Raw genomic sequence first — 18,529 nt, 5'->3', positions numbered from 1 at the left:
TTTATGTATCTATTAACTAACAGGAAAGTCCGACTGGGATAAAAACCCTTTTCAGCACCAGCTTGGGGAGAAAAGCTCCAGTTTTACAAGAAATCCAAAGTTATACATTTTTACAAGAATGTTTCAGAAAAATCACATTGAAACCTTTTTTACAGGGAATTAAGAACTGGTATGCATAGTATCTGAAAATACAAATACAAGGACAAGAAAATCCTATATACAGATCTAGGATTACATTGAAAGTTTTACAGTAGGTTCAGATTCAGCCTTGTTTTGCAGTAGGGTCTAAATTCACACAGGTGCATGCAAAGGCATACTTTATGTTTTTCTTTCCAGATGAAATGTATTATTATAGGTTGGAAAGAAGTAGATGTAAAAGTGAGTGAAGTTCTGTTTCTTAGAAAGGTCAAGATATTGTTTGTTAGAAGGTCAGTGCTATTATAGCAGTATCTTTAAATGGAAAGTAGTATTTTTAGAGAAGTGAGGTGTAGCAGTGCTGTGGTACGTGCATTAAGTACTCTGATCTGTAGTATATAAACCTAGATAGGTAGGGGTTCTATACTCACTGCAGTCAAGTGTGTGTGTGTGTGTGTGTGTGTGTGTGTGTGTGTGTGTGTGTGTGTGTGTGTGTGTGTGTGTGTGTGTGTGTGTGTCCATAAAGAACAGTGTAGGTGTGTTCCATACTGACTTCTCAAATGCCTTACATGGAGTGACTAAAGTCCCTGTCACTATAATCTGTATCATCTAGACTTCTTAGGGGAGAATGCCTGGCCTACAGAGCAACTCGAGACCCAAATCTAATCAACTTACTGCATATCCATAAATCAAATGGGTCTACGGCTACCCATTCCAGGGACTTAAAGATGGCCTGTGACTTAAATAGGACATGCTGGAGGGGCAGATATATCTCACAGTGACTGCCATGTCTTTGGAACAAGCTACCAATTCATTGAAACAGAGCACCTCTATGACACTGTTCAAGAGTAAGCTGGATGAGTGGATGGGGCACCATAAATTCTTACCAGGGATAGCACCCACAACCCTCCTGGACATGGGCAGTCATCACTAAATGCAATCTTGGATACTAACTAGTACTTCTATGGTATTACATTGGGTTGAAATGGTCAGGCTTAAAATGACCTCCGAGTGGTAACATCCTATGATCCTATAAACAGCAGACAAGAGGATGAAGATCTGTGGTAAAGTGATATGATAAGAGAAAAGGATGTGTCAGAAAAAGGGGCAGGTTTGGTGGTGTTAGAAACGTACATATTATAGTAGAGTTAGTGACGTATATTGTAAGTAGAAATGTGGGGGGATTTTTACTGGAGAGGATTTAAAAGATGGGTGGGAAGGATGTGTATAAGCAAGGAAGAGAGAGATAAAAGAGGATGTTTGGGATGAAATTGGGAATTGATGAAAAGAGGGTTTCTAATGAAGCATGTATGTATGTATATAGATAGTGTATACTAGGATCATAGGAGGTTACTAGGCTAATGGCCCTGGGGCCCCTACAATCCTAGCTAAGAGTTTATCCCCAAAAAGGAAACCTCAGTCAGCACCTATTACCCCTGAATCAGCAACTGTCACCCCTGAAATTATGCTGACACCCTATTTTGAACCCAGTACCATCTGACTTTATCAACAATGCATTAACCCATCCTGTCATAGTGTCAGTTTAAATGAAGACTAAGGGAATCAACCCACTGAACTACAGGATGATTCTCATTACTACTTTATAGCTTTAGTCATTTGTGCTAAACTGCCAGATAGGTTTATCTGGGAGTAGTGCAGAAGCAGTTATTGTTAAGGTGTTGGTTTAGTGCTGCTTTCAAAACAGTGTTCTTGTCTGTGAGTTTTATGTCAAGCTGCTTGGAGTTTCACCGTGACATGATGGGAGAATAGGGACACACCAGTTGAGTTGTTAAATTTGTTTCTAAATTTGGTTCTGAGCAGGAGGGATTTATTGTTGGAATGTACGGCTCTGGTGCTTGTGTAAGCAGTAAATTTTGTAGAGATGGGCATTTGTCTAGGCTGTATATTAGATTGTGGGCATGTGGTAGATGGGAGTATTACAGATATTGTGGCAGTCGTAGCCAATTTATGCCTCTTACGACTTTGCAGTGATATGTGGATTGGGAAGTATTAACTGTGAATTTTGCCTTTTTGTAATAACGAGTCTAGTTTTGTTCTCAGGGTGATATTAAGATTTGTAAAGTTTGATGATGTATATAAGAGGAAAGGGAGTAGATGGGTTTTAGCAATAGATTTTCTACTGTTATCTGTGAAACATTTTTTGGCCCCGTAGAGGAAGCCTACCTTTCTGTGGGTCTTATTTATGGCTTGGAGTATGTGTTGGTCGCATCTTAGGCTGTCATCAAGTAAGACTTCTAGGAGTTTCGTTTGAGAAACTGTTTCAGTTGTTGTGTTGTTTGATGATAGAATATGGAATGTTGGTTTTGTTCAGAGTAACATTTGGTGGTAAAAAGCATTAGTTTGGTCTTTTTTTGCATTCAGAAGTACTTATAAATCTGACAGCCAGGATTCTGTACAAAGGAATCTCTGCTGTGTGATGACCTGTAGGTTATCTAGTGTTGTACCTGGGCTCCCGCTTGAAATGTCAGCACTTGAAATGCTGAGTGCCAAGAAGCTGAAAAGAAAAAAAGACTGAAAACACAAGAGAAGAGCGAATGTCAAAAATTGTTCTTCTCCTTAATACTTCTTTTAGCGGGGGGGGGGCAAGCCACCACTGCACCCCCCATGTGCACCCTGAATTTATATATACCAACTCCAAAATCACCATACTCGGAGAAAAGGGAATATTCTGAAAAATGTAATCTCGAAGTCCAATCGTTAGCCCATTCAGTCTCCGTATTTTGGGACATTTCAAATGGTTATCGTTCTAGCTGTACAGCTGAGTGTGGCATCATCTGCATATTGGACTAAGGTTGCTTCTTTGGAGGTGGTGTGAATTTTATTAATAAAGATGTTAAAGATGCTTGTTTTTTTTTTTCATTTCTTCTGCAATCATGATACAAAAGACACTTTCATGCACCAGTGCCATCACATCTGCTTCAAATGAACAATTAACAAAAAAAGAAAAAAAAGTCTAAATTAACAATAATGCCTGACAGGGTGTGTGTTAACGTGTAATTAGTGCACACCCAGGGGTGTTATGAAGCCCAATACTGCAGGTGGAGGGCCCTTACACACCTAGAAGCCTTTAATTACACATTAACACACACCCTGGAGGGCATTATTGCACTTAGACAATGAGCTCACTCTAAAATTGTTGTGTTTTACTTGCTTATTCATTTTTTAAGTACTATATATTTTTTTATATATACATTTTTAATGTAAAATAGTTCATTCGCCTACTGTTTCAAACTTGCTGTAGTATATGTTAATGGTGATGGAAGAAGCACTTTACATCAAATATATATAAAAAATAATATAGTGCTTAAAAAATAAGAAAGTGAAACAACAATTTTACACACAGCCCATTCTCTCTCCCATACACAAATACACAGTCTCTTCTGCTTTCACACACATACATATACACGCAGTCTCCTTTGCTTTCATACACACATTCACTCACACAAGATCTGTCTCACCCTCTTTCTCAATCTCTCACAGTCTCCAGCTGCTTTCATACACACATTCAGTCTCACTCTCTCGATCTCTCTCACAGTCAGTCTCCTCTGCTTATATACATGCATTCAATCACACATCACTCTTGCTTTCTCTCTCTCTTTCCATCCATCTCTCTCTCTCTTTCTCTCACACACACACACACACACACACACACACAGTCTCTCTGCTTTCATGCACCCATTCACTCACACATGCAGACAGAAACACACACACACGATCACTCTCTCTCTCTATTACTTACATGCATGCATACACTCTCACATACACACACACACTGCATTTTCTTTTTTTTTTTTTTTTTATTTTATACTCGCTAAACAGCAAAAGTGCAGCTTAGTGAGTGTAAAATAATGGCTCGCTCACTCTCCCTGAAATGCATGCATATGCACACACAGACATAAACACAAACACAGAGACACATGTACCTTTTTGCCTTCTTTTTTTATATTTTACACTCATTAAACAGCAAAAACGCTGCTTAGTGAGAATAAAATAATGGCAGACACATTCTCCAGTCAGGGTATTGATATACAGTTTGCCTGTTGTCTAAGCGTTATTAGCATATACCCTTTGTGTCCAACTAAAAAGTAAATAAAGACAGTAAAATTCATGAAGCACTAGAATCCTAACCTGCAGCCTCATCACTTCACAGGACAAAGTAAAAGATTAACTAACATTAACTTTTTTGTGTCTTACGGCTTTTCCCGGGTAGGGGTCGCCACAGCGGAACTCCGGTCCGCTAATGATTGGTAGATGATTTTTACGTGTCGAGTTACCAGCCCTGACACACAACCTTCAACGAAGGTATGCCCATTCACGCACATCTCCACAGAGAAGACACTCTAGCTAAGAATTGAACCGGACAGTGTCTTACTGTGAGGCGACAACATTACCGCAGCATCACCACCACGGATTAACTAAACACCAAAATGTGCTTTAAATCTTCCATGTAAAATTTAAGAAATGTCATGCACTGCTAATGTAGGGTGAATGGATCAGAAGTTTAGTTGTTTGTCAGTATAAATTCACTCTGCAGAAACAGTAATATCAGAAAGCATGTAGCAAATAGCAAAGATAGGACAATAAGTGAAGGCAGCATTAACAAATGTCTGCAGTTATTAAGACAGCATACCTACAGAAAGAAATAAAGAAAACAAATTTTTTCTTAATGAAACTGAAAATTAATAATCTGTTGTAAAAATTAGGAGCATTTGATCACATTGCAAACACAGAAATGAGTTAAAAATTACAGCAATGTACTGCCAGCTTAAGATAGCTTAAGCTAGAAAGGTGCTTGGTATCACATCGGGACACAGGAAGGACGACAAGGAGACATGGTGGTGGAATGAGGAAGTACAGAAGAGTATACAGGCAAAGAGGTTGGCAAAGAAGAAGTGGGATTGTCAGAGAGATGAAGAAAGTAGACAGGAGTATAAGGAGATGAGGTGCATAGCAAAGAGAGAGGTAGTGAAGGCTAAGGATAAGGAATATGAAGAGTTGTATGAAAGGTTGGACACTAAGGAGGGAGAAAAGGACCTCTACCGACTGGCTAGACAGAGGGACCGAGCTAGGAAAGATGTGCAGCAGGTAAGGGTGATAAAGGATAATGAGGGAAATGTACTCACAAGTGAGGAGAGTGTGTTGAGCAGATGGAAAGAGTACTTTGAGGGGTTGATGAATGAAGAGAATGAGAGGGAGAGAAGTTTGGATGATGTAGGGATAGTGAATCATGAAGTACAATGGATTAGCAAGGAGGAAATAAGGATAGCTATGAAGAGAATGAAGAATGGAAAGGCTGTTGGCCCAGATGACATACATGTGGAAGCATGGAGGTGTTTAGGTGAAATGGCAGTGGAGTTTTTAACCAGATTGTTTAATGAAATCTTGGAAAGTGATAGGATGCCTGAGGAATGGAGAAAAAGTGTTTTGGTACCGATTTTTAAGAATAAGGGTGATGTGCAGAGCTGTAGTAACTACAGAGGGATTAAATTAATCAGTCACAGCATGAAGTTATGGGAAAGAGTAGTGGAAGCTAAGTTAAGAAGGGACATGATGATTAGTGAACAGCAGTATGGTTTCATGCCAGGAAAGAGCACTACAGATGTGATGTTTGCTCTGAGAGTGTTGATGGAGAAGTACAGAGAATGTCAGAAGGAGTTGCATTGTGTTTTTGTAGACTTGGAGAAAGCATATAACAGGGTGCCTAGAGAGGAGTTGTGGTATTGTATGAGGAAGTCAGGAGTGTCAGAGAAGTATGTAAGAGTGGTACAGGATATGTACGAGGGTAGTGTGACAGCGGTGAGGTCTGCGGGGGGGAGTGACGGATGCGTTTATGGTGGAGGTGGGGTTACATCAAGGATCAGCTCTGAGCCCTTTCTTATTTGCAATAGTGATGGACAGGTTGACAGACGAGATCAGACAGGAGTCCCCATGGACTATGATGTTTGCAGATGACATTGTGATATGTAGTAAGAGTAGGGAACAGGTGGAGGAGACCCTGGAGAGATGGAGATATGCTCTAGAGAGAAGAGGAATGAAGGTCAGCAGGACTAAGACAGAATATATGTGTGTGAATGAGCGGGAGGATAGAGGAATGGTGAGGATGCAAGGAGTAAAGGTGGCGAAGGTGGATGAGTTTAAATACTTGGAGTCAATAGTTCAGGGTAACGGTGAGTGTGGAAGAGAGGTGAAGAAGAGAGTACAGGCAGGATGGAGTGGGTGGAGAAGAGTGTCAGGAGTGATTTGTGACAGACGAGTACCTGTAAGAGTGAAAGGGAAGGTCTACAAGAGGGTAGTGAGACCAGCTATGTTATATGGGTTGGAGACAGTGGCACTGACAAAAAGGCAGGAGTTTGGCTGGATGTGGCAGAGTTAAAGATGTTAAGATTTGCACTGGGTGTGACGAGGGTGGACAGGATTAGGAATAAGTATATTAGAGAGTCAGCCCAGGTTGGAAGGTTTGGAGACAAAGCCAGAGAGGCAAGATTACATTGGTTTGGACATGTGCTGAGAAGGGATGAGGAGTTTATTGGGAAAAATATGCTAAGGATGAAGCTACCAGGTAACAGGAAAAGAGGAAGGCCTAAGATAAGGTTTATGGATGTGGTGAGAGAGGACATGCAGGTGGTTGGTGTGACACAGCAAGATGCAGAGGACAGAAAAAAATAGAAACAGGTGATCTGCTGTGGCGACCCCTAACGGGAACAGCCGAAAGAAGATGATGATGACTGCCAGCTTATAATACCTGCTTATCAGTCATCAAACCTTAAAATGCAAAATAATACTGAAAAACATCAGACAGAATACACCTCCCCAGAAAAAACAGTAAGTATTTTACCCTGCATTTTCTACTTATCACGAATCTTGCATAAACAACCAACACATTTTTACCAAAAGTGTTTTTAATAATTGTCGATTCCTCTTATTTCATGTGTTAGGAAAGCATGTTTTTTGCATGATACAACACTTGGCACATCTGTAGCACCTTAGCTGAAATTCAGCATATTTTGCATGATTTCCTTTGAGGAATCCTGTGACATAACTATTTAAGGCTGACAATTTTATAGGAGGCTGTACACATAATTCTGACTGTTTTAGTTATTTTTTCTCCCTGCCTAAAAAAGAGCTGTCCCATGAGTTTTTAATGGCATTAAACTGAGACACTAAACTATAAACAGTTATTAAGTTGTACTTACCATAACAGTAGATATTCAAATTCCTCGCTGCTGCAGTAGCCTTTGGCTGTTCGGGTTACAGTGAAAAATTAAAGCATGTTTATAGATACATATTTCTGACGGTGTGCCAACTCAAAAAGATCAAGTTCTAGATAAATATTTTACCAAGCTTGGAAGGAAGCCATATACCATCCTTAATCTAAAACATTTAATGTGGAATGAAAACAAAGGCTGTAGTGAAACACCTTGAACACGGCATAACAACATTCATACAATAAAGGCCCATTACTGTTCAAAAATGAACATGCTGATTGGATGGCTCAAGCAGAGTGCCAGTTGTAAATCGACCATATACCGATAGAAAGAAGTCCTGTCACTGTGCAGCCAGACTTTCTATTAGAATATGCAACTTAATGCCATCCTTGTAACATGCTCAGTGGAGCAGACTATTAGGTTAAGATGTTTTTAAAAGAACAGTTTAAATTCTTCACTTAGGGCACAGAAAAAGTATGCTAATGTGTCTTTTCCTATAGAAAAAAGCATGTAAGTTTATATTTCAGTGAGCCACCTGTATTCTTTTTCTACATGAAGAAATACATTAGTTTACTTTCTCTGTCCCACTGAGCAGAGAATTCAAATTGCTTTTAAAAAATCTTAAACTAACAGTTTGCTGAATGGAGCAGGTTATAACAGTATATGTATTTTAAAAAAATACTCAAAGTTTTCCATGCCAGGAACTGTACTTTCAGTTCCATGCAACTCAATGAATTCAGCCCTCGGTTATTTATGGAGCGGAGAGACGACACCATTCGGTGTAGCTGTTCCAGTATACATGCAGAGCATGCGCAGTATGTCATCTGAGTGCTCCAGACTACCAGAAACCAGCAAAAGAGCACTAAAGACTTTTAATACTCCAACCTCAAGTACAAAAATGGGAAAAGGGGTAGTGGATAAATGGATGGATGGACATATTAAGAAAAGGTAAGATGTTTTTCTTAAATAATGTCATCGTATAACAGCAATAATCCAGTCCTTTGTCCTCATGATCAAAAAATGCCAACAGTGGGTAAATCCTGCATTACCTGCATACAGTCATGGATTATTACTTAAAAACTTTATGATATGACACCAAAAGACTTGATAGTTCGTACTAATCATAAAGCGTTATCAGTGACATGCGAGAACATTCTGACGCCTCTATTCTCACTATGTATGAGGATAACTCAACTCCGTTGTTCTCTACCCATTGCCTATGATCAGGCTTTACTTGTGCTAAAAACTTTTTTATAAATTGTGGTTTAGTCCTTAATTAGAAAAGAAAGCACTGTGTGATCCCTGCTACTGATTCATTTAACAAAACACAAATATTACATGAGCTTTAATATTGACTGCAAAACTGAAACATAGAACTCAGCCATGGCACCAGACCTCACTACAAACCATTCACGCATATTCAACTTAAACATAAAAACATAATTGCAAAAAAAAAAAAATGTATCTACTCTATGTAGCTTTTGTCTGTAGGTCCCACTAAACCATGGTAAAACTGTTCAGGCTGTGTGACTACTTCCATGTATTTGCTGCTCATACACTCTCTCTTCATCCAATGTATTCATTTAGTAAACATGAATTTGCATAACATTGCCCACTTGCTATCAGCTCATAATACAAGTTACATAATCATGCTGTCCTTCATTCATTCACATAATTAGAGCTATGGAACTACTGCACCTTATGTCAGCTAATGGTCAGTCTCATGATTTTCTGTTCTCCAAAATGCACTCTGTTCATTTACATCTTTTACTGACATAAGTGAAGATGTACTCTTAGATCTTGAAATGGGTCTTTGGTGACAATTTCTACATCAGCATGGGGATTCCACATTCTGTCACTATTAGGCTAAACTTTGGAATGAATCCTTCTCTTCAGAAAGGCAGTTGTTCACAGGCTTTAGCTTACAAACTGAGATGAAGACTTACATCTCAACACTATGGACTTGTGCTTGTGATATGATCTAGATGCCTGCTTAGTTTCACTCCCCTTATATCCTTTAGGCTTGTACACACAGTAAGTCAATAATACTTCTCAGGTCTATCATCTCTAGTGACCACCCTTCATTTTTATTGCAGACTAGTCTTTTACCATATTAATTCCTTCCCTTCTCTTTGTACATTACATTTGTGCCTACCATACACCCCCATCTACACATTCTCTACACATCTGCTGTTCTGGTCTTATAGCAGATACCTACTCCCCGCTCCACATGTAATGTTATTCACCTTATAGCCTCTCCAATTATCACTGCCACTACTACTGTCGATTTTTTCTTTGTTGCTACCTCTTTCTGTTGCAGACGGCATCCCTTTTCTTCTTCCCCTTGCTTCACTTAGCTGTTCAGTACCTGCATCCTTTGTTGGTCTGTTTTTCTTACCTACATCTCTGCATCTTCTTCATTATAAAACTTCTCATACTGTATTTTTTGCTTTTTTCCTTAAAGACTACTAGTATGCATCAGCTTGGTTATGGTCTACTTTATATTACTTTTTTAATATAATATTTCTTCTTATTCTACCTCAGTATACACCAAACACATTTGCAGATATGACAGACGTACTGATGAATGACACTGACTGTATTTATTTAATATTTATTTATTTATTTATTTATTGCATTTGTTTACCAGGATGGTCCAACTGGGGTAGACAAGCTGCCTCTTTTCAGCAGATGCCCTGGGAGAAAAGCTCCACAATAAAATGAGTAAACAGTAAAACAGTAGTTAATACATTTTAGATCAGTATGTATTACTCATAGTTTGATAACTATTTGTTTACACCTGATATGGAAATAGTACTTAGTAGAATAAAAAATATTATATAGCGTTATATTTGAGGACAAGAAAATGTAAACAAGTTATTTATGATTGATATATAATGCAATTTGTTACAAAAACTTTATGGCAGAAAAAAATTTGTAAATCGTGACATTGACAATAAAAATAAGAGGTTCTTTGAAGAACAAAGAACAGCAATCCAAACTGTGGTTATACCAGGACGAGTATGAGAAGCATTTATTACAAACAGAGACAGTAGAGATGCCCAGGAAAAGAAGTGGAGAGAGACAAGCAGCATTTTGGTTATCCCAGGAGAGATATAGGAGCATATGCAACTAATTTTAGGTGATTCTTTAAGTGTAGCTTGAAAGACTTATCATTTTCTAATATTCTAAGATAGAAAGAGAGGTGTGGAATTCTAGGTTTTAGAGGCAGTGGAGGAGTACAGGGAGCCCCCAGCAGTATTGTTTGATTATAATTAGCAACATTTTGTCAGAAGAGGATAATGATCTTTTGGGTCTGCAGACTTGGAGAATATTGTTTAGACTTGGCATTTATATATGTGATATATGACCTTGTGTCTTATGACAGGCTGTGAGCAGGTTAAATAGTGCCTTAATTCCCGCCATTGAAGTCACGGTGTATCCTATAATGATGGTTGGCAGCAAATTTTACAGTTTTATTATAACACTTGTCAAGCAAGGAGAGCTGAGTTGATTGTAAATTGATGAATATGAGGGCTGTGTATGGGAGAGTAGGGATGAGAAGAGATGAGGTAATGCTTTTCTTAGCCTGCTTTGTTAGGTAGGGTTTGTCTGTATAGAAAGCTCCCAGTTTTTGATGGGTTTTCTTTACAGCCTGTTTTATGTGGTGGTCAAATGTTATATTTCCATCAATGAAAACCCCTAATAATTTGGCATGGGTTATCATTTCTATCTTGGTATTGTTTGATGATAGAAATGAGAAGGATTTTTTTTGATCAGATATTTGCTTAGGGACAAATATGATAACTTTGGATTTTGGGGGATTTAGAAGGAGCTCTGAGTCAGTTAGCCAAGTCTCAGTCCGTGAGAAAGCATCTTGGATGTAGTGTTGTCATTTAACTATGGTTTTGGCAGAGCAGATAATAGTGGAATCATCTGCGTATTGAATGATGGTTGCTTGTTCAGTTGATAAATGCAAGTGTTTAATGAATATATTAAAACTTAGTGGAGTTAATATAAAGCATAAAGTGACTCACACGGTTACTGAGAAAAGAAGAGATTTTTTTTTGCTACTTTACACCTTCTTGCCTGTTTGAGAGGTAACTGTTAAACCAGGATAGTGAGAGTTTATCAAAGCCTAGAGAAGACATCTTGTATGATAATTTTTGGTGCAATACCATGTCAAAGTCTTTGGACAGATCAAGGAATATGAAAGAGACATGTTTATTGTTGTTTCTGCTTTGATTTACTGCTGTAACAAAGCTTAGTAGTGCAGTGATGTGGATGGAAACAATGCTGTATAAGAGAACATATAGGTAAGACCTTGAGATTGCATATACTTTTCAAGTATTTTAAACAGTGGCAATAGGATGGCTATGGGCCTGTAACTGGACAGGTCAGTGGAGTTTCCACCCTTATGTAGGGAAGTATGTAGGATATTTTCCAAAGAGTGGGAAAATAGCTTTCCTTGATAGACTGGTTTATTTTGATAGACACAGGGTATGCCAGAGCATCTGTAGCTATTTTGATGTATTTGAGGTTGGGGTGGGTTGAAGTATGAGAGCCTGAGAATGGACTATGGGATCTGGAAATGTTATACAAACTGTTGACAACTATAGGTTTAAGAGAAAGGGAATGAAATTTACAAAGTGTTAGTGAAATTAGTCAGTAATAAAGTCTCTTGGTGCATCTATTTTGGGGCTAGGTTGGGTCATCTAGGCTGGATGGGGGAGTTTTTTGATAGTAGACCAGAATATCTTAGGGTTGTGCTGATTCACTATTTGTAATTTTACACAGTATTTTTTGTCAGACTGGATTTTGGTTTTAGCAGTATTTCTAAGATGACTGTACTTTTGTTGTTGGCATCAGTACTGGATTCTTACAGGTTCTTCATGCTTTATCCCTTGTTTTTATGAGCTGTTTAGCTTCCTTTGTTAGTCAGGGAGCCAGGTTTCATTTAATTCTTTTTGGCCTTATGGGTGCAGCCTCATTTAGTATACTTATAAAATGTGATGTTAAATAGTGCTAGTCTTTAGCTAAGTTGATTGTGTTTAGCACTTCCCAGTTTACTAATTTTAATTCGTCATGATATTGTTTTTGTTGAAAGTGGAGAGACAGCGAGCAAGGTTATAGCGATGTTGTTTTTAGTTATGAATGTGCTTTCTTACTGCAACAATAGGCAGGTGATCACCAAGGGAGTCAGAAATAGTATTGGCATAGTTTATTTTGTCTAGTTTATTTGTAATTATCCAATCTAAGATGGAATATCTGTCAGTGGATTTGTTGTAGTTGGTATGAGTAGAGATAAGCTGGATAAACCCCTATAAGTTAATTGCATTTGTAAGTTTTTTGTTATCTGTGGTTTGTCAATCAATATTCATGTCCCCTAATGTTATGGTTTCTGAGAGATATTGGTTGATGTCCAAGAAAGAAATTCGTCTGCAGTGTTATTAACAGGGGGTATGATGTAGACATTTATTATGCATATGTTCTTGCAAGTGTTGACTTTGAAAGAGGATGTAAGCATTTCAGCATTTTAACATTATGATGTGGGGGGTAGTGAGTGTAGGGAGATACTTATGTTACTTTTGTAGATGCCAACAAAATCTGGTACCAATGGTCAAAAAAGGCAAGACTGGTGCTAAATTAGTGTACCACAATTTATTAAATGCTTTCGTCCAAAGACTTCATCAGAAACACAATAAAATTTAAAAACATCATTTAAATACTCAAACCAATTAAACAATTAATCCATCAATGTAAAATTTAAAAAGACAAACCACTAAAATACATAGAAATACAAACAAAAATGTTAACTTAATTTAAATATGCAATTAGATCAGCATCTTTGTTAAGATTCAACTTTCTATATTTTAAAAAACATTTAATATTGATAGCCTCATTTAACCTAGGCTTCTTGTCAGTCCCAAGTTTAATTTGCCATATCGATTCTCTTTGTTCAAGAAAGTTCTTGAAATCTCCACCTCTCAGGTCCATTTCAACAACTTCCAAAATAGTAAAAAGAAACTTCTTATATTTCATACATTCTTTGGAATGGGTTAAATGAGGCTATCAATATTAAATGTTTTTTAAAATATAGAAAGTTGAATCTTAACAAAGATGCTAATCTAATTGCATATTTAAATTAAGTTAAAGTTTTTGTTTGTATTTCTATGTATTTTAGTGGTTTGTCTTTTTAAATTTTACATTGATGGATTAATTGTTTAATTGGTTCGAGTATTTAAATGATGTTTTTAAATTTTATTGTGTTTCTGATGAAGTCTTTTGACGAAAGCGTTCAATAAATTGTGGTATGCTAATTTAGCACCAGTCTTGCCTTTTTTGACCATTGGTACCATTGGTACCAGTCCAGATTTTGTTGGCATTGTTTGTTTTTTATCCAGTTTGCACCTTGTTTTGTTGTTACTTTTGTAGATTGTGGCTATCCTGCCTCCTTTTTATGAGTCCTGTCCAGCCTTAAAATGTATCCAGGTGGTAAGATTTCATTATCCTTCATTTTTGCATAAGTCAGGATTCAGTGATTCCTAGTATGTCTGGATTGTTATAAGCTATCCCAGCAGTAATTCTTGCAGTGTGTTATGAGGATAGTTTTTTGGGCATTATATAACTTCAGTTTGTAAGTGCAGCCTTTCAGTCTGTATCAGTTTTAATCAAGCCTTTTTAACAAGTATTTCACTGGTACTTACAGAGATTCTTCCACCAACCAATTAGTCCAATGCAGAGAATCTCTGATTCACAGATATGGCATACTGCGCAACAAGACATCTCATTAGCAGCTCATGACCACGTCTCTGAATTAAATACTGAACTGTCATAACTGATTGTTCTAGTGGTCAGCCTACTGGCCCACATAAGCTCCCCCCAACACACACACACACACACACACACACACACACACACACACACACACACACAGTTATAAACAACCACCTACTGACATTCTCATACTCACAGCACTGCTCACTCACCCTCCTACATGCATGCATCCCATCCCATACATCTACACACACATCCATGTGGCTATAAACAAGCACCTACTGACATTGTCATCCTCACAGCACTGCACACTCACCCATTTGCATGCATACTTCTCCTCTCTCACACAAATGCGCACACACACACACACACACACACACACACACACACACACACACACACACACACACACACACACACACACATCCATGCAGCTATAAACAAGCACCTACTGACATTCTCATACTCACAGCACTGCACACTCACCCAGTTGCATGCATGCTTCTCCTCTCATTTGCACACACAGACACACACACAAACACACACACACACATACAGCTATAAACAAGCACCTACTGACATTCTCATACTTACAGCACTGCACACTCACCCAGTTGCATGCATGCTTCTCCTCTCATACACACACACACACACACAAACACATACACACACGCACACACACACACACACACACACACACACACACACACACACACACACACACACACACACACACACAAACACACAGAGCCAGAGTTCCTATACTTAACCTTATGTAGTGTGATTGGACAGACATGAAAAAACCACAGATACATGCCACTTCTGTTAACGCCAAATGCAGACCACTATTCTTGTCAAGACTTTACTACAAGTTACATGATGAACTCTGATCCAAAGCTTGGCTAAAAATGCGACACATATCATACAGCTGCATTCATGACCCTATAGACACTCATACACTCATACACACGTCTACACACCTATACACCGGGCACAAACACAACCCTAAGGACCTGTTATAGTTATCCATACTCATGCCACAAGACATGAGCTGTCCAATAGGAGTGAATGAGTGCACATAGTCAAAAGATGGTGTACACTTTTTCATCCCTGCAGGAAAAATGATTTAGCCAAATTCTCAAAATTGCTCTGCTGAGTTACTTGGGTACTGCCTCCATTTGTGGTGGACAGCACATGGCTAATTAGCTTCAGCCACTCCCCCTCACTGCTGTATTTGCATGCATCCACATTTGCATCCCGCTGAACTACTTATCCAAAACTGTCACCTTAACCCACAAAAGAAATTTCCCTTAGGTCCTATCTATATCCCACCAGGTAATAACACTCTAGTCCTCAAATCCATACTTTCATGGCTATCACTCAGTATCAGCTCTGAAACCATTCTGTTAGGAAATGTTGACATTGACTGGCTAAAACTATCTACAACCAGCCCACCTTTACCATCAACCTACATGACTTTCATCAGCTACTTACTACACCTACTAGATTCTATAAAAACAATAATAGTAGCTTCACTCTTGACTGGATCCTAACAACTGACCCTAACCTGTATCAAAACCCTACTACCCTACCAGACTCCCTTAGCAACCACCTTCCTATCCGAGTTCTTAGGCACGCTGTTCAGATACCTTAATACCATCTCTATAAAGATTGTTGTAATCTCTGCACTTTTAACAGTGAGACCTTTAATCACATGCTAAACTCTATAGACTGGTCAATTCTGAAACACATCCCTCTAAATGATGCTGTCCTTCATTTCAGTCGCACTTTTCTCTCCATCCTTGATTCCCTCACACCTCTCAGAAAAGTAAAAATCAAAACAACCCACACCCCCTGACTCTCAAAAGATGCACTCACTCTTATGAAAAAAAGAGACAGCACCTGGAAACAATGGAATAAAACTAAATCACCTTCTCTTCTCCAAACCTATAAACAGCTATGTAATCTGGCTAAAAAAACACATCAATACAGATAAGAAAAAAAATCTACTCCAATGCCCAACTCACCCATAAGTCTAACCCAAATAAATATGGGTACTGTGTTAATAAGATCCTGCACCCAGGCAACCTTTCTACCCCCAACCCCTACCCTGAAAAAACAACCCTTGAAACTGCCACTCTTCTAAATTCATACCTCATTGAATCTATTCACAAACTCACCCACAATGATCAGAACAGTAAACACACGCCCCCAACTCCACATTTTACCAATACTCCCTCTTTCACACTTGACCCCATCCTGACATCTTACATCAAATCTCTCCTACTTAAGCTGAAGTCATGCATCCCTCTTCTGACAACTCCCCCTTCTTAAACTAGCCGCTCACTCAATAGCCTTCCCCATCTCTATCCTGATCAATAGATCTATTCAAGAATCCACTGTCCCAAATATATGGAAATCATTATTTATCACTCCATTACACAAGGGAGGCAAAAGCAATGAACCATCCAACTACAGACCTATTGCTATCCTCTCTCCGCTATCTAAACTCCTTCAAAAATCCATTCACAGACAGCTTAAGTATCTTCTAGATAATAGCCTCCTAACCCCTACATAGCATGGTTTCAGACCCCATCATAGTATATCTACTGCCCTACTGTCCTTTACTCAAGCAGTTGCTGAAGCCATGGTCAAAAATGTACTGGTTTCTTGCCTCTTTCTTGACCTTTTTAAAGTATTCAATACCATATCACACTACAAACTTCAAATTAAACTATCACATCTCAACTTATCTCCCTCTAATATTAACTGGTTCACTAGCTATCTCACTAACAGGCAACAATCAGTAAGATAGCAGGCTACCTGCTCCCCTTACCTACCAATCCAAACTGGGGTGCCTCAAGGCTCAATTCTTGGCCCTCCACTCTTTAATATTTTCACAAACCAACTGCATACTTCCTGTGCAGCATCCTCCCTGACACAATATGCAGATGACTCTACCCTTATTACCTGTTCTGACAGTTTCTCTAACCTCTACTACTCAACATAGCTTCCTATCTGTAGAAATATGGCTAACTGACAACCAACTAATTCTAAATCCCAAAAAAAACAAAGCTACTTCTCTTTTTTCCAAAAACCCTCTCTAACCTCAAAACAACCTTCACCATTTCTTCTCTCAACAGTACCATCATACAACCTGACCCACATACTAAACTTCTTGGTGTTATTATCGATGACCAATTAAAATTTGACATCCACATTCAGCACTGTATCAAAAAGGCCAATCAAAAACTCGGCCTACTCTACAGACATAAACAATACCTAGCCCCTGACTGTAGGCAAAAACTAGCCCAGGACTTCCTCATTCCGTGTGTACTTCATACCTCCCCCATCTCTTCACATCTACAATCTACCCTTCTGGCTAAACTCTGTCAATCATACTATATATTTGCAAGATTTGCCAGTAACCAGTCCTACAAGTCTTATCACTGCAATGCACTAAAACAACTCCAGTGACTTGACTTCCCCCAGCACCTGCTTTATTCCCAGCTGCAAATCATTCATACTCTACTCTTAAAACCTCTTTCCTGTCCTGCTCTATCCTCACCAATATCAATCACATTATACCCCTCCCAGAACTCTTCACAGCTCTGGGCAGCTCCTTCTGGACACCTATAAACCAAATAAAAACATTGGTAAACTTCTCTACAAATACAGTATTTCCCATGCATGGAACAAACTCCCCCTTAACATCCAAATCATTTCTAACATAAATCTCTTTAAATCCGAACTTAAACATTTTCTCCTAAATGCCAACACCTGTCACTGCAATCATCCTACTTAAATCCCACCTTACCACCTTACTACCTCTAACACTTTTAACATCCAGCTATTGCAAGTGCCCTATCTCACTTGCATCTCTTTCTCTTTTTGTTGATTTAAAAAAAATTCTAACTTTTGTACTGCATGTTATGCACATTATTGTAATGGTTATGTAAACTTCATTCTCAGGCCTTTTATAAATTTCTAATGTTCTCATAAAATGTCATTGTCAGGTGTTTTTCTTTTTTGTAACTTTGTAATAAATGTCTGGAGCTTTTTTGCTCGGGTCTCCACTGAAAACAGGCCACTGGTTCAGTTGGACTAACCCGGTTAACACATGACAAATAAATAAATAAACTTCTTCAGTGAGACCAGTTTTCATGCTACAGCCCCCACCATGAGAAAACCATAGCTGTAGAGTGGTATCTGAATCAAATGTCTTACTACAATTCAGAAACCTTCCATGTTAAAGCTTCCACATCACTGTAAGCTTTTCTGAACCTTGATTTTTGTCCTTTGTTCTTTCTTTCATATGTAGTTATTATGCTTTTTCTTGTACTGTGCAACTATCTTGAGTGCAGTGATGATTCTGTGTGTCCGGATGTAAT

Source organism: Protopterus annectens, chromosome 12.part0 (genome assembly GCF_019279795.1).
Source record: "Protopterus annectens isolate FY-2018-M chromosome 12.part0, PAN1.0, whole genome shotgun sequence".
NCBI lineage: Eukaryota > Metazoa > Chordata > Ceratodontiformes > Protopteridae > Protopterus > Protopterus annectens.
Note: the sequence above shows the minus strand (reverse complement) of the source record.